At 41.0% G+C, this 24,759-nt stretch overlaps 1 non-coding gene across 1 annotated transcript; it reads left to right on the plus strand.

The window, feature by feature from the left end:
• The first annotated feature begins 4,183 nt into the window (after nt 1-4,183).
• On the plus strand, nt 4,184-4,289 carry LOC141636374 (small nucleolar RNA R71). Its single transcript, XR_012540991.1, has one exon. It is a non-coding gene; the product is annotated as a small nucleolar RNA R71 (small nucleolar RNA).
• Nucleotides 4,290-24,759: the final 20,470 nt, after the last annotated feature.

Genomic DNA, 24,759 nt, shown 5'->3' on the forward strand with positions numbered 1-24,759 from the left:
CGTCACCAAATCTCACGTGTTAATTAATATTTAGCACTTAGTTTCTTTATTTAGGTATCAACATACGAACAATCATACGATCAACCAACGAGTAAGACCGCATTGACCCTAAACAACCAATTTGGTAAAAAATACCTAAACATCGAACTAGATGAAGGCATTGAACTATTGTCCATCCTAATAAAGTAAGCAATGGGAAATGATAAGTAAATGAATCGATAAACCGCAAAACCCCAATTTTCAGTCGAAATTTTGGACTTTCACATAACACTAAACCCCTAATTACTTCAAAATACCAAAATCAAGCAATTAATCGACAAAATAATAAAAGGGAAACTTACTTGATAATAAAACCCACAAGAAGAAGCAAAATAATCGACAAAAATAGATGCAATTGACCAATTTTCGAATGAAAACCCCGCAAACCCTAATTCCTTTAATTGACCATGAAACAGACGAAATCGAAGGGGAAAGTAGGGGGCAAAAGTCGAATTAAGCACAAGGAGTAGAATGTGGGTGTTGGATTTGGTGTTGGGCAAGAAAAATGGAGGTTTTTCAGGTATTTGTCGCAAAATGGGATGAACAAATGAAGGAGATAATAAAATGAAGGAAAAAATAGAATTTAAAGAGATACTTCCTGCTTGTGAAATTCAATTTCACTCGATCGAGTGGTTTTAAATCACTCGATCGAGAAGTCCTGTCATCATTTCACTCGATCGAGTAAAATTCCACTCGATCGAGTAAAATTCCACTCGATCGAGAACTCCCTATATTTGCCATTTCGATCGAGTAACTTGAAACGGCTCGATCGAACCCTTTTCCTCTGCATTCCTCTCGATCGAGTACAATAAGTACTCGATCGAATTCTTTTCTTCGTGCAACTCATCACAATGCGTCATTATCTCCCCAAACCTGCATAAAAATACTCACAGACATATCCCGAACATATCAAATCACAAAAATATCAGTCTATAGTCTTTCTAACAAAGTTAAAACAGTCTAAAAATCTAGCAGTTCTTAAAATGCAAAAAAAGAAATTCGACGGAAATTTAAAATTAATTTTTACAATTTGTTATACGGGGCATTCCCCGCTCAATTCCCAAAATAATTCTGTATCCCAAAGGAGGGCTTCTGACTCGAGGAGGTCCTTTCAGCATCCTTGACCGCCCTCTTCGTTCTCCACAAGCTTGAATTTGAACAAGTAGAGGGAGAATAGGTAACATCCACGTATGCACAAACTTTTCTCATCCCTTTATCTTTCCCATCAGCTTTGATGTTAGGATCCCCTTTTTTATTGTCTTTAATTGCATTTTGACCTTTAACAGCTCCTGCATCAATTTTATCTGTACCTGCAGCAAGGAAAACAGACGAATGTTTCTCCTTTTCGCTCTTAGACTGAGGCGGAGGGGTCACAATTGCAGCACAAAATTCCACATTTCCAGCTGGAGTGTCAATATGGGAGTCAATTGACGAGAGGGCATTGCAAGGTTCAGCTTGCATGGGAGCCTTACGAGACTTAGATTGATGGAAAATCAATTCTTTGTCTCCTACCTGAAACGTGAGTATCTTACCCCTGATATCGATCACTGCGCGAGAAGTGAAAAAAAATGGTCTCCTTAAAATAATAGGGGTGTGAGGGTCCTTGGGAATATCAAGCACTATGAAGTCAACGGGAATAAAGAATCTCCTGTTTTTGACAGGTATGTCTTCTATTACTCCTAACGGTCGTGATATACTACGGTCGGCCATCTGTACGGTCATGTTTGTGCAATTAAATTTGGTCAAACCAAGTCTCTTAGCAAGAGACAAAGGTAAGACGCTCACGCTAGCACCAAGATCGCATAGCGCGTTATCAATCAAATGGGTGCCTATGTCACATGGAATCGAGAAACTGCCCACGTCTGACTGTTTAGGTGGCAATTTATTTTGAACTAGGGCAGTCCCTACCTCAGTTAAAGCTACCGTCTCATGATCGTTGATATGCCTTTTACGTGACAAAATTCTTTCATAAACTTTAAATAAGAGGGTACCTGTATCAGCAACTCGGCGAATGGAACAGTAACCTGTTCAGGAGCTCGGCAAATTTACCGAACTGTTGATTGGATTTAGTGCTATGTAATCACCTTGGGAAGGGCACCGTAATAGGAATCTCGAACCCTTTGTTTCTCTCTTCCAACGTCTCAGCAGGTTCAAGCTCTCTTTCACTCGATCGAGTCTTTTTACCACTCGATCGAGTCTTTCCAGGTGATATTTCACTCGATCGAGAATGTTGTAGTTTTTGTATTACAAAGATTACAAGTATGTAAATAATACAAACAAAGGCACTAAAATAGAAATGAAAACATTGTAAGACGGTTTATTACACCCAATTGAATCGTGTTGAACACACTTTCCTTAGAGTATTTCGACCCTATAGCCTTTGGGTATCACGAAATCTCTGTAGGATAAGACGATTCCTTTGTCTAAGGCAAGAACAAAGAACAATAAACAATAAGAGGGTTGGTTTATACTTTGTTAAATGTCAAATACGGAATATGCCAGTGTGTTTTTTCGTATGTTTACACACAATCTGAAATGTTTATATATATATATATATATATATGCAATAAACACATGCATAGCACACTTATTTAGAGGATAAGATTTGTTGGTTTTAATTCCAACCAATCATTAGTGAATACAACCGCCAAAGTATGACTTTGTCATGCGTGAAATGCAGAGTAAGCAAACACACCCCTGTCGGGACAAGTCACCCCGATCGGGGACGTAACTAATATTGGAATTGTCAAATTTTGCTTCTCGGTTTCCACTAAGTAAATAATATACTTTGACCCCGAGTATATAATCTCAATAAGGGACGCAATATATTACAACAACACTTATAAATAGTCTTCCTTATCCAATTTAACCATAAACTCGATAAATCTGATTATATGAGCGTACCCTCCGTACTCTCCTACTCACATTATATTGATTCCAAGCTTAAACCCGATTTTGACACGAAAACCCGAATACACTTAAATGTAATGTGATCAAAATCAACCTCTCGATCGAGTTCCTCAATAAGCACAGTCTTCGTTCGAGGTAAATTGTCACTCGATCGAGCGTTTTCTTCAAAATTTTCACTCGATCGATTGGTTTTCACCTCTCGATCGATGCCTTGATTATCCAGTTCACTCGATCGAGTAGAATTTCCTTTCGATCGAGTGATTTCAGCTTCAATTTTGCTCGATCGACCACCAGAGATCAGTCGATCGAGTATATTCTTCCTTGTAAGCTTATCTTCAGCGACAAGTGTCTGTTCCTCATCATTATTAGTCTTCCTCGGGTCTGATGTGTCATCTTAAGTTGACAATTTTGGTCCTTCATATGAATGACCACTTCTCAAATTAATCAAGTTTACCGTCTCATGTGGATTCTTCTCGGATTGAGACGGCAAATGACCCCGTTTCCTTGTGGACTGATTAGCGGCGAGTTGAGCAACTTGAGTTTTAAGTGACTTGATGGATGCTTCTTTTTGTTGGTCAATTAGTTGCCATTGCTTTGTCAACGACTGAAGCATTGTCTTTAACTCAGCTAGCTCACTTACCCACTTGAAGATGATGCTCCTTGATTCGGTGGAGGAAAAGAAGGAGGCTTTTGGAAGCCTTGTTGAGCTTTGTGAGGAGGGACATATGGATGTTGCTGCTGCGGTGGAGGAGTGGGATTAAGAACATTTTGACTTGTCCACCTCAAATTGGGATGGACTGCCCCTTGATTGCTGTAATAAGAACCTCCTCCTTGCCTATATTGCTGAAAAGCGAGGACTTGTTCTTTCTCAGTAAGACAGTCAATAGCAGTATGACCGTCATTGCTTCTACACCTCTCACGAGTGACAGTTTCCTGTCTATTCAACAGATGAACCGTATGTTGATCTCCAGCAGATTGCAGCTCCATTCTATCAAACCGAGCATTCATGGCTTCCAGCTGAGCCACGACTGCCTTATCAACCGAATGGACCGTTTGAATACCGTCCAGTGGGTTCCCATATTCAGCACAATGGGTCTCCATCTCCTCAATAATGCTCCATCCCTTATCATCATCAATATTCTTTTGAAATCTTCCGTTGGATGAGGCGTCAACTATAGCTCTGTGGTCATCGTACAACCCATTGTAGAACTGGTTACACAAAAACCACTGATCAAAACCATGGTGAGGAAGAGACCTCACCAACTTCTTGAACCGACACCAAGCTTCATAGAAAGTATTATCAGGTGCCTGCTTGAAACTAGTAATCTTACCCCTCAGATGATTAGTGCGTTGCGGAGGGAAGTATCTTTTGTAGAAGGCAAGTGCGAGAGTCTCCCAATTGGTGATACCAGCAGCAGTCCGGTCAAGATCAGTCAGCCACTCACGGGCTGAGACAGTCAGAGAAAAAGGAAAAATCACTTCCTTTATCTTGTCTTGAGTTACTCCCTTAGTAGCGGGGATAGTAGAGCAATAGTCAGTAAAGACTTCCATATTCTTCCGCGGATCCTCACCTGCCACACATCGGAACAGGTTTGTTTCCACCAAATTTATGTAAGATGGACGGATATCGAAAGTGTTACCGTCCTCAGTTTGGAGGTTAAAACCTTTAGGAATCGAGGGTGCTTTGGGCTCCGAGTGACTTGCAATGTTAGGCATCTTTACTAGCTTGTTGGCAGAAATGAGATTGTCTTCTTCAAAAGACTGGTCTTCTGCAAATAAAAAGTGTTGTAGCTCAGGCTCGAAAGTACTCAAGTCTTCCTTTCGAAATTCTCTTTGCAGATGGAGTCTATGCCGAAACAGTCTTTCTGGCTCCGAATCAGCTGGAACTAATACCGACCTGTTTTACCTGGGCATACACAGCACTGAAAGAGATAAATGATAAATGTCTCAAGGAATAAAAATTCCCTGAGACGGATAAAAATAAACGAAAATAAAAACAGATAGGGCTATTGCCTCCTCGGCAACAGCGCCAAAATTTGATACGGTCGTTATGTACCAAAAATAAACCTAATTAAAACTAACAAGAAGCTAGTGATAAGCAGGGTTGATCTCCACAAGGTGGCAAGATATCTGTTAAGGGTCCGTCTATTTGGTCACAAATAGGGGTTTGAATTTTGGTTATCTAAACTAATAAAAGCTTAAAGGAAAGAGCGATAAAGAGAGAGTAATAAAAGACAGAAATTATAATAAAGATGATCAAATGAGAGAGAACATGTCAGGATTTTGGTTCACCATTGTAGTTTATCGACTCAGCTGCAAATAGCCTAGATAATCTACTGTGAGACGGATATAGGAAAGGTTCTTCCGGTCCACTTTCTTTCCTAGACATCCACTAACTTAACTTCCGTCCTCGTCAGGGTAGTCTACTGTTCATAGCAGGTCTATTTAGTCCAATCTTCCGATCCAGGAGTAAATTTAACCAGATTAAAAGTAACTTAAAAGCGTGCACTCAAATAAGTCGGTATTTTAATTATATTGCCATGGGTACAAATTCTCACAAGTAAATCATCTAGCCTATTTGCTACATCATCACAATCCTACCATGGATTCCCTAATCCCAACATTAAAGAATTTAGCTACTCATATTACTAATGTTGTCAATAATAATAATGATGATTAAACTAATTAGAGACATGATGCTAAAATAGTAATTAAGCATAAACAGAATTAGGGCAGAATCATTAAGGGAAAGGAACAATGATTTAAGCAACAAATAAATAGATTAAGATTAAGAGAAGAATAGTGATTACAATCTCAAGCAATTCCGGCGTTGAGAACAATCCAAATCCACGCAAGAGATTCAATGGAGAGTTTAACAGTCGTAAAATGAAAGAGAGATTAAGAGAGTTATTCAAATGAATGAAGCGTAAGTAGCGTCCTTAAAAACCTAATTAATGAAAGCTTAAATAAACAAAACAATGTCCATCCCGAAATAACATAACACGGGTTAATTAAGCCAGTCTAAAATCCAAAACCTCTCGATCCAGTGATATAAAACCACTCGATCGAGGTCTTCAGGAGATAATCCTCTCGATCGAACCAAAATATCTCTCGATCGAGGAAACCCACTAAACAACATTTCGATCGAGTATTCTAAAGCACTCGATCGAACTCTTCTACTCACGAAACCACTCGATCGAATCAAAATGCACATCGATCGAGTGTTCTTCCTCCAAGTCAGCTTCTAACTCGTCATTGACTGCTTCGTTGACCACCCTCTCACGCACTTCAAGGCATAATCTCGCTCTAACATTCTCGTATCCTTAAAATGCACGCAAAATAGGATGAAAAGAGTACGGTTTCACCACTTCCAGGCTCATTTCTACAAAGCAGACAAAACAAACCAAAGTAGCCAATTCGGGGCATATTGCAATACAAAACAATACAATAGTGCATATAAATACGTGCAAAATAAGACTAAAAAGGCTATATAAAATGCACATATCAATTATTTACCAACTCTTTCGTGCTCGGGCCACATCAAGCTCGGCACCCCATTCCGCACCACATCGCAAGCCATAACTGATCAGCCTTAACACCACGAAATACAAGCTCCGGATTTTTATCTATCAAATCAACCTCTTACAACCAAGCTTCACATTCCAAAATGCCGAAGCCATTTCTACCCTGACCCAGATACAGAGTCTTCAAAACCTTGCTACCCAGAATGGGACATACCTAGTCTACCCTTAGGGTCCACTTTTTAGTGTGCTCACATGATAAGGAACATTTTCACAAATTACATCTCTTCGACTCATAATCAAGGAGAATTCTCTCAAATCAATTTTTCGAGTCACCAAACGGAATTTATCGTCGTGAGCCTCACATTTTAAGGTTCTAACGGCTAGCTTAGGAACACACTCAGAACTATGAACTGGTTTTATTTCGCAACACGTGAATACGTAGGCAGTCCTTCAAGGACGCGACCATACACCTCAAAGTCAATTATCGCACACAACAAGAACTATGATCTAGTTTGATTTCGCAACACGCGAATACGTAGGTAGTCCTATTATAAGGACACAACCGCACATACCTTACACAACCGCAAATCCCTCTTCATCCATCACTCCCAGCTCACTCAGCCACACGTTCAATGCTATACCTCTTTATTGGGGGCTCCTTCATGGATGCGTCACCCAATGCTTCCTTTTGCCAAATTCTCACGTTCTCACTCTGGGGGCTTCTCTTCCAAGATGCTACTCGTCCTTCATCCCTTGAGTCTAAATAAAGTTCAAAATAAACCATCATTAGCCTAGTGCTTGTTTTGGACGATGACAAGATGCTGGTTCCGCTCTCCGAATCATCAAAACTCAAGAAGGGATCTCAAACCAGCAAACATAGGCAAAAATGTCTGGAGAAGATAATCAATTCGTGTTCCCCAGCCGAGCAGAACTTCTATTTCAAGGATCTGATGCGCGTTGTCACCCTTTCTTGGCTAAGGAGTTGCACACAAATAAGCAAAGTCCGTCGGAGTCCACCCCGTGTCTTGTCGATACAGAATTTGTATAACGTTCACGACCGTTTGTTGGTCAGTCTATCAGTATGCGTTCGTGTGAGTCAATGTCATAATGGTCACCTATCTCCAATCTATCAAATCACGAATCTACGAGCAACAAGACTCAATATTAAGCTTCACAACTTTCGAAACTCCTATCTCCCCTGACGTGAGATATTACATGTTAGTTGCTTATATGCTAATCGCCGATATGCTTATGTGCTTACGTGCTTATATGCTTGCATGCCCACCTGCTTGTTTATTAGACTGCATTTGTGGAGTCACTAACCATGGAGACTATAACAATAAGTAAAACGCAGTGCTGAGTACACTCCAGGAAGTCAATTGACACATCCAACCTCTTGAATGAGCCCGAGAAATCGGGAAATTTCCCGCAGTCTATTATTCGAGTCTCAATGACTGGCGAGTCTCTATGCACGAACAAGAAGAAAGTAAAGGACAAGTCCCAAAGATGCCTCGAGTATGACTCTTTCTCAATGATTAGCGAGTCTCTATGCACGAACAATAAGCAATTAAAGGACAAGTCCCGAAGATGACTCAGGTATGACTCCTTCTCAATGACTAGCGAGTCTCTACCCACGAACAAGAAGCAATTAAAGGACAAATCCTGAAGATGACTCGGGTATGATTCCTTCTCAATGATTGGCGAGTCTCCAAGCAAGAAAACAAAGAAGCAATTCGAGGACATATCCCGAAGATGCCCCAGGTATGACTCCTTCTTATGCTGGCGAGCCTTTATACGTAGTCTAATGGACTTTAAACGGCCCGCATCGGTAGTCCACAAATTCTCAAATGTTCCCAACAAAAGGTACTTCACTCGAATCCTCGAGTCCCCTCGATGTCTCCCTTCCTGACGACAAGTCCTTGGCTCAAACCCTTTAGAGTCGCCTCAACGTCGCAATGATCTTCAGGTTGTAATCTTCGATTGACCTATAGGCTATAATTTGACTTTTGCCCCATCCAATACTCGGTTAAAGTGGGGGCTGTGTAGATACCCAGTATCTGCACCTTCCAAAAAACCCTCGATGATCAGACAATAACATGTTCTTGACATACGTGCGTGGATTGGCTATATATGAGACGATTTAATGCATTACTCGGATATGAAAAATAATTTCAAAAATGTTTTTATAACTTCATTTGCAATAAAACAACACTATTTAGAGTTAAAACCGTCTTCGGCCACAAAACAAACTCAGAAACCCGCAACCTGAGTCAACCCGAGTTAACCCGAGTCTCGAATGTCGAAAATAATGCCATGGACGGCTTTATCACGTCATTTGCATTATAATGACAGTAATAAGAGTCAAAACCGACATCGGGCCAAAAACTGACTCAAAATTCGAATCCCGATTCAACATGAATCAAAACCGAGTCAAGCACAAAATGCCCACCCCAAATAACACCCAAATACCATCTTATTAGATGACCATATTGTTACACGACATCCTATTTGAATACCACAATTCAAATCAACCAAACAATAGATAGAGCAAATGTCACGTCCAAAATTAAAAGGGCAAGACGTCGCTTTCCACCGCTGGTGTGCTCGCGCCTCAAGTGGCTATCCTTTGCCAGCAATCAAACTCAACCGATTCACTACCACCCCCATTTCTCTATAAATACCCCCTCACATGCACCTCTTTTGGTGACACGAGAGTCCGCCCCCTCCTTCTCCCTTAGAATTCTAGACCTTTCGACTTCTTAAGTTAAAAAATCGACACGTATTTTCGACCTATTGTTCGAAAACACAAGCCTTACACATTTTGTTTGGTACCGTCGCCATGCATTCAACCGACCCATTCGACCAACTCAACATTAATCAATATGTTTTCAAACAACATCTTTTCAACATCTTTTCAAAACAAAATCCTTTTTTAAGGCACTCTTTTAAACTTCTTTGATCCCGAGTAGTCGCATAACGAGAAAACCGTCTCAATTGTCGTCTACCTCGTAAACATCATAACATGTAAGTTTGAGGGTGTAAATATTTCACTTATTTCATATATTTACAGTTTTCATGACTTTATAAACATGAACAATGCATGACATGATCGAAAATATGGATCGATTGAGCCAAAATCAGATTTTGATTGAAGACAGAGGCTAATAGTCACAACAACCAGCCTCGCGCCTCTTATGGGGTCTCTGGTCAGAATGTAAACGTGATTATGCTTGTCTTTCCTCTTTGTTTCATCTTTTATTCTAACGGTTTTCATCATTTCAAACATTTTCAAAACACCTTTTTTTATGACAAACTTTTTAACCATAAATCGTAATCACCCTTGGTTCCTTATACCATAACGGTTTAATCCGTGACTCGGTGATATTATTTGGTTAATCACGATTTAAAGGGTATTATTCTAACACTCTTTTCTTTTATTTACCATTTTTCTCATTTATTTACACTTGCAAACATATTAGTCATAATTCATAATCATCCATGGTTCCTTATACCATGTCAGTTTAATCCGAGTACGATGACAAACTTGACTAATTACAAAGAAATGAACTTAGTTCATATCAAACATTTTCCTTTTACTTTTATTTCATTTTATTTTTATCCTTATCTTGACCATATCATATGTCATCCTTCGCTAACATATGTACCATGTTGATTTAATTCAAGTACGATGACAAAATGGTTAAGCATACACTTTTTACACATTTTACTATACTTTTCAAACTTGCAAATCCGACAACGAATATTACTAACATAATAGTAATTATTCCGAGTCATGTAAACAATACTTGCAAATCATTAATCACAAAAGTGGTTTTTACGACCTTTTAAACAACCAGGAGAGGCTCTATAGGCTGCCTCATGGCTCGCGCCCAAAGAGGCCGTCTATTTTCATATTTAAAAACATGGGCATAGCTCTTTGTATCGCCCTATGGCTCGCGCCCTTATGGGGCTGCCTGGCACTGTTCTGCTTCGTTTCACCACTTGTCTAAGACGATCTTGACTTCGGTTAACAGAATACGTGCCGGATCAGATTGATGAGTTTACATTTCACATTTACACTTTATCATTTAAAAAGACTTCTTTTTTCAAACAAATGGATTATGTTAAGCGCCATAATCAGAATTTGGTAAATGGATATTTAATTTCCGTTTTCACATGCAAATACATCTAAATCAAACTTCGACACCAATTTCTTGGTACATGCCTAAAAAACCTACTTAGCAAACTCTAACATGTTAGGTTAAACTTTTTGATGCGCATTCATGCATTTAACCCGTTTTAACAACTTTTTCACTTAAACAACCACGATCGATCAATAGAGGCCGCTAACGCGGGCGGGACTGGGTGTTCGATTAAAGAGCTTCCCAATACGCACCCTCACCCCATACTCAGAACCTTTGGATAGTGTATGACCTTATCCATGGTAACGAGAGTCATTCTAGTGATAGGATGCTAAAGGGGGATGAGTCCTTATCTTTAGTACCTATGTCAAGCACCGCTTTTTGCTTCGTTTGACCGAGGTACAAAGTGGATCTTGAACAGTGTCCAAGCACTCCATAATTTCTTGGTGGCGACTCCGAACATCTCTAGCATCATTTCGAGACCTTCACCGAGATGAAACCGACCGGTCTAAAGCGATCCGGTCGAAATCATTTCTACGTCACTGAGCGTGGCATTCCGACTGCTGCATGTCCATAGATTGGCGTGTAGGTGGTCCATATCCACACACATCAAAGAACATCAACAAACAAATTCCCCATCAAACCAATACCTAGGGTTTTATACTACCCCAAAGAAGACATCAAGGAGTAAATTTAAAAGCTTTCAAAGGAGGACATGAAAGGAAAAGGGAAGGAGATTCTTTCAAAATAGAATTCACTAAGATTGAGGGAAATCTTTTCTACCACAAACTCTCATATAAGAAATGGGGAAGATGAAGAATTGATTGACCTCTCACTATTGGAGACCTACCCCGAGGTTGAATTTGCAAATGTTGCTAAAAAGATTGCCTTCAATCGACTCATTGGTAAGAATATACTTGTAACACCCCCATTTAATCAGGAGCCTTTAGCTAGACATTCCCAACTAAATAGGATTCTTACCATCTCGGTTTCCCGAGGTAGTGAATAACAAAGTACAACAATGCCAAAGTACTTTAATTAAAACTTAGTGATTACATATTATTACAACTTATTCAATCTAGATATAATATAAAACTCGATACAACTTACAGCGGAATAAATAAAGTGATTACTAATCTAAGTGATCTAGACAGTAACTATAGTCCAAGTCAAGCTCACGACCCAATGCTCCAAAGTCAGCTAATCTTTAGTACCTGTCAAATCTGCTCCCTATTATGGTTCATCACATGTGTTTACGAATACACTGTCAACCACGAGGTTAAGTAGGAATAACTAACAACATTAAATAACAACGACAAATAACTCCGCAATATATGACTTATTAGCAAACTTCAGTCGAGCTCTACTCTTTACACTAATCATCCCGCGAATCCCTGGCCGGGGCAGCCTTAACCCGAAGGTGAGTAACCACACACTACATTACCATAAGGTAATGTCTGCCTCAACTCATAGTTGAGTAATATCCACCAGATGACCTGCAGACCAATCTGGGGCCTGCCTCGAGTAAACACGATAAATATCGTCTGCCAGAATAAATCTGTTCAACCAGTCCACATTACTATAAGTAATGTCTGCCAGAATAAACCTGTAAATATTACAACAATACTCCACCACAATCAAAACCATACTTATGTAAATGCAATAATAACAATCAGCCGGCGTAATCCACCATCACCAACCACTACGATATAGCAATTCAACCACCACAATATAACCAACATACTTCAGCCAAAACACTCATTTGAAATACAACAATAACACAGCCAGTTGAGTAGTTATCCTACCTCCTAGCAATATAACCCAATTGCAAATCCGAGCAATCAATCAAAAGTATTCCACCTCGAAAACGTCACCTAAAACAAATGATGACTTATTCCATATTAACTATTTATACTTTATTTATAATTCAATATTAATTATCATTATTAATCATTATATTTTATTCATAAACTATTATTATTATTTATTACGATATACGAAAACCCGGGTCAACTCAACTTAGAACCCGACACACATGTATTAACTATTTAATTAATTAATTATCCCGACTCAACTAATTAATCAAACCCGACTCAATTGGAAACCCGAGTCAAAAACCCAATAACACCCATAGCTAAACATGGTTGAACGCGTGTCAACCACCACGCCAAAACCCGAGTACAACACCCTCTCACGGCCACCATTAACACCAGCCACCACCTCCACCGTAAGCTAGCACCACCACCTCCCCCACCGAACCCAGCCACCTCGCCTCAACACCTCACCCTTAACTCCACCTTCACACGAACTCCTAACAGCACTCCCCTGACCCGACACAAAACCAACTCCGACACCACATCTACCCAACACCACACCACCTCTGGCCACCACCGTCATCACCACTGACCAACGGTGGTTCCAGGGGTGGTTTCACATACCATTGACCCGACGACAACCACCACAGCATCCACAAAACACCAGCACCCATAAAGACACTCGACCTCCCCCTGTTTTCGCATGTTACACCTGGCACCGCCATAAACCACCACCTACGGCCATTAATCCACCCCCACGATGATCGACATGACCCCTATGTTCCAACCCTGCCAACTCTAGACCATGACGCCACCCTAACGGATCCCAATTCAGGTCGAAACCCCCTAAAGTACCCATGTTTCGCATAAACAATTAAAAGCGGTCAAAGTCGCCACCTTTGACCACCACACACCACCCTACCAGCACCATTAGGACTGATTAACACCCAGAAACTACCACCCGCAACCCTACGTCAGATAGGTCACGCTAAGTGGGTCAAAATTGGGTCGAAGCCCTCTGCTCCCCTGATTTAAACCCACCTCCACAACCCTCAAAAACCCCTCTGCCACTGCCACCCTACGCCTTCCCTGACACCACCACTATACCTAATCCAACCCTTATAATCCCATGTACAACCACCAAATGTTTGGTCTGACTCCGTCAAGGTTTGGGTCAGTTTCTAACCGTCTTAAGATCGGTTCATTAAGCTTAATAACAAAATAAAAAAACGAGATCAGAAGTTACCTTGAATTAATTAACGTTTGCTAATTCTGTCACTAATACTTTCTAAATCTCCCTCTCTCTCTTTAATGTAAACTTTCAGATTATTATTATGGAGAATATAGCTTTAGGGTAATCTTCTTATATAGGAGGAGGTATGAGAATCTTTTCCTTATTCGATAACTTGTTTTATGGCAAATTCTATTATTATTATTATTATTATATAAAGGATGCGCGCAGCTATCATTAATAGAAAATCAAAAGTTTACATGAAATTGGTGGGGAGCCGAGAAACAAGCTGGGCTCCCATACCCTTAGCAACAGCAAAGCTAAGTCTAGTAAAAATGTAAGCGGCCACCGGAGCCTCCGCATCCTGAGATACCGAGAATTTCTGGATCCGCTTGAGCAAGGCAACAGAAACCGAACCCAACTCCCCAAGTGATGAGAAAGAGAAGGGAAGGAAACCATAACCCGCTGCCACGCACAAATCCTCGTACTTAGCACACTTACGCTGAGCAACATAAGCAACAACCCGGCCAGGCACAAAATTCGTCATCCCAGTCTGAGTCAAAGGAGAAGACCCGGTCAAGTCAACGCACACATCACGCCCCCTATCCCAAGAATAAAGCAGCAAATCCGCAGAACAAAGAGAACCCCTGTGCCCGTCAACCAAACCGATATCAACCTCCTTTCCCGCAGAAATACCAGATCTATAGTAGATGTCGAAAAGAGTGTCACAGACGAGGTTATGCCGATGTTTAACGCCCACGCATTCTCAAGACAAGAAACAGCGTGGTCCCCAAAAACATCATCATCAAAAACCCGAGAGCAAGCTGGACAGGGCCTAGAGACCGTGAATAACGGAACACCCAGACGATACCCAAGCACACTATGGTAAGTCCTCTCATTCATAGTCTGACTCAACCCTGAGATAGGAACCGCACGCAACCAAGCAGAGGAGTGGGAACCCTGCTGTGACTGCCATATACCAAGCTGGCGAGGTGTCAAAGAGAAAACAGACCCTGAAGTAGCAGCAACCGTCGCGAAATAAATGTCTGCCAATTTCTTCATAATTTTTGGGGCATCAATTTCACTAGGGTTACCTAAGATACCAGAGCCTGTAGTCACAGTGAAACCCCGCGCGGCATCATTAAAAGCAGGGCCAGAAGCTACAATACCAGAGGGTCCGAGGAGCTTAGCCTGCAAATCAGCAGACTACAAATGGGACGCAATAAAAGCTAAATGTAAAACATCCCCCGCCGCATAGACACCAAGACCACCAAGATGAAAAGGGGAAGTAGCAAGGCCCCACTGCCAATCCCGAAAACCCGGGCCAAACGCGGTGACGATACGTTCCAAGCTGGAACGAAGAGCATCATCAAAAGGAAGATGGACGGACCCAAAAACACTAGGGGAGCAAGTTCGAAGGGAGAAATAGAGCTTAGAAATACCAGTACAAGCTCGAAGTAGAAGCAACTCACATTGCGGGTCCTCAATCCTCGCAACCAACTCCATTAGCTCAATGGTCTTAGTTACTCTCCTCGCCACAATCTCACTGCCAAAACCAGGGCAAGTACTGACAGGTCCACCCAAAACTGTAACACCCCTCATGGGCCGAGCAATAGAGAGGGGGAAAACCCTAGGGAGCCGACTCTGAGGATCCTCAACAGGCCAAAAGACCTCCGTCTTGGAGACATTAAGGTGTTGTCCAAAACGGGGGCCATTCGCCATAATCAAATCCAAGACCTTCCCCACCTCCAAAGTATCCCCCAGAATGGTCCCATCATCCAAGTACCATGCCTGCATAGTGAGGTCAAAAGTGTCCCGGATTTTGCATACTAAGGGATGCAAAACCAAAGCGAAAAGCAACGAACCCAAAGGATCACCCTGTTGGACTCCCTGACATGACCACAAGCAATGCTTCGTATAAAAAAGACGGGCAAGGCTGGAATAACAAAACTCCACCCAACGAGAGAGAACCGAGCAACGTCGGCGGATTTCTAGAAGAATGGTTGTACGATCAACAAGGTTGAAGGCATTCTGGAAATCAACCAGTAACATGGAAAGTCCCACCTCTGCACCCCGAGCCTCAATGAGCCGATTCAAGGCATGTAAGATAGCCTCTCCTCTACTGGACACCCACCCCAAAATGTAAACCAGCAAAATAAGACGACGAAGAAGGACCCACCATAAAAGCACCAACCTTAGAGACAAGCCGTCTCTAGACTGTGCCAACAACAATAGGACGGACCCCACCACCTGGTTTCACAAGCGGCATGAGAGGGGTGCAGCCAATATACTCTCCCAAAGCAAGAGGGCACTGACCCTCAAGAAAAAGATTAACCACCCTAGTAATGAAAGTGATCAACTCATCAGAAACAGCCACAGTAGTGCCACTCAAACAATCCATAAGGTGTTGGGCATGGAAACTATCCCTCCCACAAGAAGTATCACGAGGGAAACTCCGAATCATATCCAAAACCACTGACTAAGAGGCAACCAAAGGATGATGATCCCCAGGCAAAGGAGGCAATGAAGGAGGTGGGGCGATAGGATGCTTCTCACGCAGGGCCAAAAGAGTGGCATCGAAGTAGGGGGCGACCCCAGAGGAAGAAAGCACCCGAACAGCAGCAGTATAGTGACCATCAGAAATCTTCCGCCGACATTGACGGAGGTTATGCACACCCAAATACAGATCCTCCTCCACATTAAACATAAAAGGATCCTCATCAAAACACTCCTGCAAAAACTGCAACCCCCCCCCCCCCTCCCCCAGGAACCCCCTAAGCAAGGATAGCCCTAACAATACTCTCCTCCTGACGCTGGCGCCGAATAGCCGTCCTACACTCAACATTACTCCGAGGAGCGAAAGTCTTAAGCAGACACAGCGGTAAAACAAGCAACCTAATCCAGCGGGAGAGATCACTAGGGGAATCAGCCACATCATCCTGACCTCATTTTAAACCCCGAGCAAACCCAAGACGACACTTAGGAGGAATAGATTTTACGGTGCGGAGGCCCAAAGACAATAAACGATCAAGGGAAGATATAGACCACCGAACAGGCTCAACACCATCATCAGAAGAAACCGAAGTAGAGGGAGCCAAAGGTCTCGGAATACCATAAATATGAAAACTATAGAGGCCATCAACACGCTCCGGAGACAGCATAATATCACCCCAACTATGTCGACATCTAGCACGAGTGGTACGGGTCATAAAACACACCCCACACAACCAGAGCCCCATCCGTCTCAAAACACTCTTGGCATTGGAATAAACAGTCAAACTACCAGTAAGAGTCTGACGCGTAAGTTCCAACGCACCATTATGGCAATGTCGGTCCTGAAAATGTTTCTGCCAAGCTGCCTTAGTAAGACCCTTCCCAAAACCATCCCGAAAAGCATGAAGACTCGAAAAAGGACAATGGTACCGCACAAGCTCGGGCATGAAGGAACACACCACCAACCTGCACAGAAAACTATAGAGCCACCCACAAACACCACCTGAGCGGAAACCACCACACACAAGCAGCTAAGAGCTCAAAATGTACCCGCTACTAGCAACCAAAGGGGCAGCCCAGATGACCTCCAACGCACCACCTACTTTGGTGGAGATCAATAATCAACGTAACAACCAAAACGGCCACAAATGCAGCCGAGAAGGAACCCACACCTCATAACAGCCTTAGCCTGTAACACCCACACAACAACCCAACAGTAGTGGCAGAGGTGGCCGGACAACGGAGGACAATGGAGCAGCAATAACTAGCAGCACGGGAAGAATAAAAGTAAAACGCAAAAAAACCCACGGTAAAAAAAAAACAGCAAGAAACTCACCGGTGTTGGGAAGGAAATAGCGCAGACAGTCGTCAGCCAGCACGTCAAGGACCGGCGACGTGAGGTCTGGTGGCCCAGCAGTGGTGGCGCAGGTGTACTGGTCGCAGACAGGCGACAAAGCTCCCTGAAAAGGACGACACTACAAGGGAACTAAAACCCTCCCAAACAGCAGACAGTCGCTGGAACCACCAACAAAACTGTCCCCTGGCGTCAACGTGGGGTAGATGTTGGTAGCCAACGGCGGCAACTCGACGATGAAATCCAAAGCCCTAACTGAAGATCGCAGGAGAAACAAAAAGCCCTAAAACGCAAACCAACACCGCAAACTAACAACCCAGCACCGACGATCAACCACCGACGGGGTGAAGGGACTGATGGCGGTGGTAGTAGGCGGTAGTAGTGCAGCAGCACGGCACTAGGGTTACGTTTCCACAATCGCACGATCGCCAGTCGCTGATGGCGGTGGCAGTAGGCGGTCATAATCCCTCCATGTCCATTTGATTATGACAAAATATCAACACCCTAACCCCTTTTATCACCTAACGACGACTTTGCCACCTGAATACTCCAAAGTATCCACCGGCAACTCCACCAATACCGGGTTGACATGTACCACACTCTTTATCCAACTTTTCATGAGCAAGCTACTAGGGGTAGGATAAGTGTGGAAAGTACCGTTCCTTCTTGGGTAAGAGCCAATTTCATCTTTCCAAGTATGGCACAAAGAAATATCAATACGGGAAGACAACAAGGAAGTGAGGGGCCGGGAACTGAAGCTTCGGATAATGGCGACACGGTTGAGCTTGATAGTGAAGGGGATATTTTTGTTGATGCTTCGAATGATGAAGAAGAAGGTTCCGCAAGCGACAATGGCGGAAGACAAGTGGAAAAGTGAAGGCAAAACGCGGATGACACACAAGGAGATGATGGCTCCCATAGCATTGTTCCCTTGACACCATTGTGAGTCTCTTACCTCTCTTTTAGCGTCACTTTTCTCTCATGTTGTAGTTTCTTAACTTGTATTTGTGTCATAACTTATCATGAGTAGAATAGCGCACATAGAGAGTCATTTTTTGACTCTTCGTGGCTATGAGTTTTTGAGTCCTAGTAACATCAAAGGACTCACATCTCGGACCCATTGAGGTGTCTATGTTTTTGCTCCTACCATGAATATTCCAAAATGATAAATCTCCATGCATTGCATTTCATGCATTGCCTATGAACAAATCTCCTCCGTTTTTGCACTACTGGTAGTGTTTAGTTTGGTTTGGGAGAGACTTGCTCATAGGCAACCCGAGGTAATTTCAAATTAGCCCTCCAATTGACCGACAACATGCATCACTTAGCTTAGTGTAGCTTAGATTGCATCCCTTGTTTATATGTCATATAGAAATTGCATTGCTAGAGCATTCATTCATGCATTCATTCATTCATGCATTAGCATTGAATTCCTATACCCACTTTGTACATTGAGGACAATGTGCGGAATAAGTGTGGGAATGGGAATCATTATCATTATTCCAAAAAACTTATCAAAATTTGAAATTTTTTGAAAAGAAATCAAAAACATGTTCTTTAATTTCATAAAAATAAAAAAGCTAAAAATTTCAAAATTTCAAAATCCAAAAACATGTCCTTTACTTTAGTACTGCAGACTTGTATACTCTTGTGTGCTTTTGTCACTCTTTTTCACATAGGGACTACACCACATTCGAGACCTCTTTAAGGGATGAATGAAGAGCCACATGGTATGATCTTTCCAATCTCTTTTCCCTACTCTTTTATGTTAATGACAATATGGTGAGATTTTGTTGTTGCGGCTTGTAACTATGTGATGTTACGAGTATATATTTAGTGTTATATGTCATTTAGGTTGTAAGAGCATATGCATTAGACTTGTATATATGTAGGTTGCATCATGGCGTGTAGTTGCATGTTAGAAAATTTTGTGAAAATGTCTAATTGGGAAGTTTGACAAGTGTATGTAAGGGCATTGTAGATACTCTTTCTCCTTGAGACTTTGTTTGCTAGAATACCTCCAAGTCAATTATCGTATAACCGAATAATAAATCCACTTTGCCTGAGTTTCAAACTCATAATCTGTAATACCCCGTATTTTATAATTATATATTTAATATTGTTTCTACAAATTATGTGTGAGACAGAATAATAAAATAATAATATTAATAAGTTGTAATGATAATAATAATACGTAATACGATACATGTATATATATATATATATATATATATATATATATACGTATACTACTAACTACCCTTATATAATCCACCATACCCCTTATCCACCCACTTTATCCACACAAAATCTCAAACTCAATCCCACCCAAGACTTTTTAGAGAGAAAAAGAAAGAAAAAAGGAGAGATTGGAAGAATGGAGATTTTGTCCCTCGCCTCGAGATCGTAAGGTAGTACCGTCTTAAACTAGTTTATATATTAATTTAATTATAGCGTTGACTCGCCTTAACCCCGACTCACCTCTGACCGTCTTGACCCACCATTTGACCATCGATAACCACCCATAATCGGGTTTGACCGTGTATTTTATATAGGTATTTGTTGTTGTTGTGTGCCCATCTTAAGACGGACTTTTACCATAGTTGTCATGGCTGACTTGGGGAGGCTTTGGGTGATCATTGTTGTGGGTGATGTGGGGATCATGGTGGTGTTAGGTGGTCAGAAATGGGTGTTAAATAAAGGGGGCACGGGGTTGTTATGGGTGTTGTGTTTGTTGTTGTTGTTGTTGTTGTTGTTGTTGCTGCTGTTGTTGTTGTTGTTGTTGTTGTTGTTGTTGTTGTTGTTATTGTTGTTGTTGTTATTGTTGTTGTTGTTGTTGGTTTTATGTCGGATGTTATTACGGTTGTTGCTGTTTTGTGGGATGGTGGTTGGGTCAACCGTGGTCAGGGGAGGCCACGGTGGGGGCTGGTGTCGGCCGTGGTAGTCGATGGTGGCAAGAGGGGAGGTTGTGCATGTATTGTGTGTATTGTTGCGGGTGTTTGTGTTGTTGTGGTGGTTGATGTCGCCGGCTGTGGGAGCCATTGTGGCTTGTGGTGGTGACCCACGGTGGCAACAGTGGGTGGTTAGGGTGGCTAGGAATGGTGTGGTACACAATGGCGTGAGGTGTAGTTTTGACCGAGTGTAATTAAGACGGGATTTGAATAGCTTAAGACGGGTTTTATTTAATTAATTGAATTCATGTTTAATTTAACTAGATTAGTTAGTAATTAAATATATTTAATTATTGTATTTAGGTGACGGTTTTAGTGGAAGATTATTATTATTCGGATTGCTTTCCGAGTATGCTAAAAGGTAGGCTATTCTTACTTAGTTTCAATATGTTTAAATGGTTATGTGAGTCGTCATTCCATTGTAACATGTTGTCGTAAATTCATATGTTACGGAAAATGCATTATAACATGTATTAGTTGAGACGACTTGATGTGTCGATACTTGGCATATTGTGTGGTCCCTTGATTTTATTATACTTGTCATGTGTATTAGAGGATATGACTGCTTGTGATTGATTGGTTGTTGATGAGGACACGGAAGGCGGTTGGGAGACCGTCTTCCGCTTCAGTCGCCTCTTGGAGCTTCCCACTCCAAGTCGGATGTGCACCTTAATGACTTGATTTTGGAGGGACTCGTGTAGTTGAGACACGACGTCTGGCAGGGGACCCGGTTGGCTTCCGGGCCCGCTAAGTCTGGGCGTGTCCTGGTACCTGTTTGTGAGTGGTGTCATGGATGTATCCCTAGCACCGGTGGTTATGGGTACATCGGGGTGTGTCCTGGTTCCGGCGTGTTGGTTGTTTGATAGCGTTTTATTCATATCATAATTATGTTGCATATTCACACATTTATGTCGTGTCACACTTTATTTATTAAAACTTACGTGTTGTGTATCTGTGTAATTGTCACCTATTTCCGGGGTGGCCTATGTCGATCTATATGATATTTCCGATCATATGGGGAGCAGGTTGAGTACAGGTTTGCTTGTTGACGTGATCGGGATTCGGGCCGCGCCTTGGATTCGGAGTTGAGTAGCGTAGCATAGATCACATAGATGGTAATCGACTTGAAATTTGTATAGTTCACCTTTATCATTTGTTTACGTTTATGTAATCATTTAAAGAGTTTCTTAGTTTAAGGTGAGTAGGATCCTTCGTTTCAAAACTAGATCCTATTGTTTTGGTTAGTCTCTACGTGGGTGGTTATGACTCAGGAAACGTGAAGTAAAATGTTGTATGATTATATGTGTGTTATGGTTTTGTTGAACATCTTGCATGATTTACTCAGTCAAATGAAATGTGACCATGTATGGAAGTTGGATGAAATAATCAATGAGCGTAACATGTTTTGGAGCGGTTTTTATGTGTCGGTGTGTGAAGACTATGTGAAGTATGGTGTGATTACATGTATTCTATAACAAGTTGATAGGATTATTACATGATGTAATTATTCATTTGGTACATGTTAATATGTGAAAAATGGATGAAAAAGAGTAATGTGTATAACATGTGTTGAAAGCGGTTATTACGAGTTGGTGTCTGAGGGGCACTAGCCCCGTCCTTTGGCATGTTAATACTGCGGCATATATGTTTGAATTTCACTAGTGCCATAGTAGGGTGTGATTAGTAATAATTGTTAGTAAAATAGTCGCTAGTATAAGAGAATATTCCTTAGTCGGAAATTCCAAACCATAGAGAGGCACCCAACCGAGTGCGGGCTAGTACTCGACCGAGTAGCAGTCACTCGACTGAGTGAACCATAGCGCTCGACCGAGTGGACCATTTTTCAGAAGCTTGAAAATTTCTGGAAGTGGGTCACTCGACCGAGTGGATAGGCACCCGACCGAGTGCCATTTTCTGGGTTGTGAAATTCGCGAGATTTGTATCATTACCTTATTTCTTGCATTTCTTCATCATTTCTCATAACAAAAATACCAAAATGTCTTTAAAATTTTCCCTAAACTCCATTGTTTATGTTTGTTACTTGGATTTAAACTTTCTACTCCATGTTATTCTCTTAATTCTTGCTAATTAAACAATGTGAGTGGTTTTCTCATTGCTTTAAACTTGTTCCAATTTGATTTCCTTCAAATCCACGAAATTCCTCCAGATTTTGTCAATTAATTGGATGCTTGTTTGATTCATGATATAAATCACCTTTTTATACCATTTATGATGTCAAGTGTAGATTTTTATAATGAACTTTGCCCAAATATTTTATGAACCCGAAAATATTCTCGTCTCGAGTCAATAATTGATTTGGTGTTTATTACATGGTTGATTGTTTAACAAGGACTAATGTTTGGTTGTTATTGCTTACTCTTGTCATATGTTTTAAATATTGTCTTGAAAATTTTGTTTCGAAAATTTTGAAACCTTAATGTTCAAGTGAAGTTTTGATTTTTCGTGTTCAAAGACTTAGTTTAGTTGCCTAATGAGGCTCAAGAATCTTCTCGCGCTTAAGTTTTGATTTTTCTTTGTTGGTAAAGGCATGTATTACTTTGAATCAAAATTTTATCTTAAAGTGTTGACCAAATCTTTTGAAATCTCATTTTTGAAATGAATGATTTTGATCTTTGCACTCAAGACTTGATCCAGTTGTTTCTTGGTATTTAGTACTTGTTGATGTTACATTGTGTTGTATTAAGCTAGCGGTTTTGCCTTACAAAATGTTTCAATTTTTGGCATTTATTTTAGTTATACCGACAAATCCACTTTTTATATCCCATTTTTGTCTAATTATGTCATAAAGATTCAAATGTTGTTTAATGATGTCAAGCGTGCTCATAAAATTTGAAATCTTGTCTTAGAGCTTTTCTTGATTTAATTGAGTAATAAAACTTCAATTTTGTTAATAATGCTACGTATTGCTTTGAATCGAGAACCATACCTTAGAATTTTGCCGAATTTTTTTTTTTTACATCATGGTGTATGCGAATAAATTCTAAATTGTGCAGTTAGAACATAGCTTCATTGTTTCGTAATGTTACGATCTTTGTTAATAACGTGTTGTTTGGGTTATATATGGGTTAGTGCTTTGATTACCTTCTGGGTTGTATGGTTTTGATGAGTAAAGGTGTGTAGACGCACGTGGTTATGAGTGAGAGGATGTGAAACAAAAGTGAGTCGACGAGCTTGTCAGGAAAAATGGGCAAGTGCTGATATTGTGTTATGTGTGGTGTTGTACTTGAGAGTTATAAATGTGAAATATGTGTTTTATTGGAATTGGTGTAAGTTTGTTCGTTTGAGGTGTATTTATACCGTGTGATTAGGTAAGTGTGTGATTCGTGTTTGGAAATTAGGAGTAGAAGAAAGTGACTTTAGCTTGCGTAAGGTGTCTTGAATTGAGTAAAATGATTGTATGAGGTAATTTTTGGATAATGTGTGATGTGTAATCTAGGTCGAACATTTGAACTTCTGAATAGTGAATGAGATTTGAGTTGCATGTTGAGGGACATTGTTATTGAGCATGACTTGGAAACTTTGGTTGATAAATAATTGAGATATATGATGGTGGATTTAGTTTTTGATCATTCGTGTTATAAAGTGTAATCTTTTAATTTGAGTGTGTATGCATGAAGCGTGAAAGTGGTTTTATGGAACTCTGACCTTATGAGTGGTAGTATAGATGTTGTTTGTAAAGTTGACTCGCAATTGTCAGGTAAAGCGTCCGTGGTATACATCGTGATCTTGTTGTAGTATTCAGTTGAGTTGAGATGTTGTTATGGTTGTAGGTGATAGTAGGACCACGTCCATGAGATTGCATAGATGCGATGAGTGTTAATGTGATTATGGAGTTTCGCACTACTGTGCGTTTTTAGTGACAGTAGCGTGATACCGTCACTGGGTATAAGAGAAACGCAATGCTTAGGAAACAAAAAATATCATGTCGTACCATATTTCGTTTTAGTTGGATTGTAAGGATGACCATAAAGTGGTGAGTTTGTTTTAATTTGGTTATTTGATGGTATATTAGTCACCATCGGAGTCTATTAGCAATCGTGTGATGAAATAGGGAAGTTCGGAACGAAGTTAAATATTTTGCCCAAGTAACACTTGACCAGGTGACACTCGACCGAGTGCACTATGCACTCGACCGAGTGGCCTGCTGCACTTGACTGAGTGACCTGTTTTGACCCTTGTTTTGTTGATATTTGACCAAATATTGAGCGTGTACCCTTATTTCGCGGTTTATAATAGTTGACTTGTGCTTGGATGTGCATGTTGACCTTACATGGGTGATA

This window comes from Silene latifolia, chromosome Y, assembly GCF_048544455.1.
Source record: "Silene latifolia isolate original U9 population chromosome Y, ASM4854445v1, whole genome shotgun sequence".
Lineage (NCBI taxonomy): Eukaryota > Viridiplantae > Streptophyta > Magnoliopsida > Caryophyllales > Caryophyllaceae > Silene > Silene latifolia.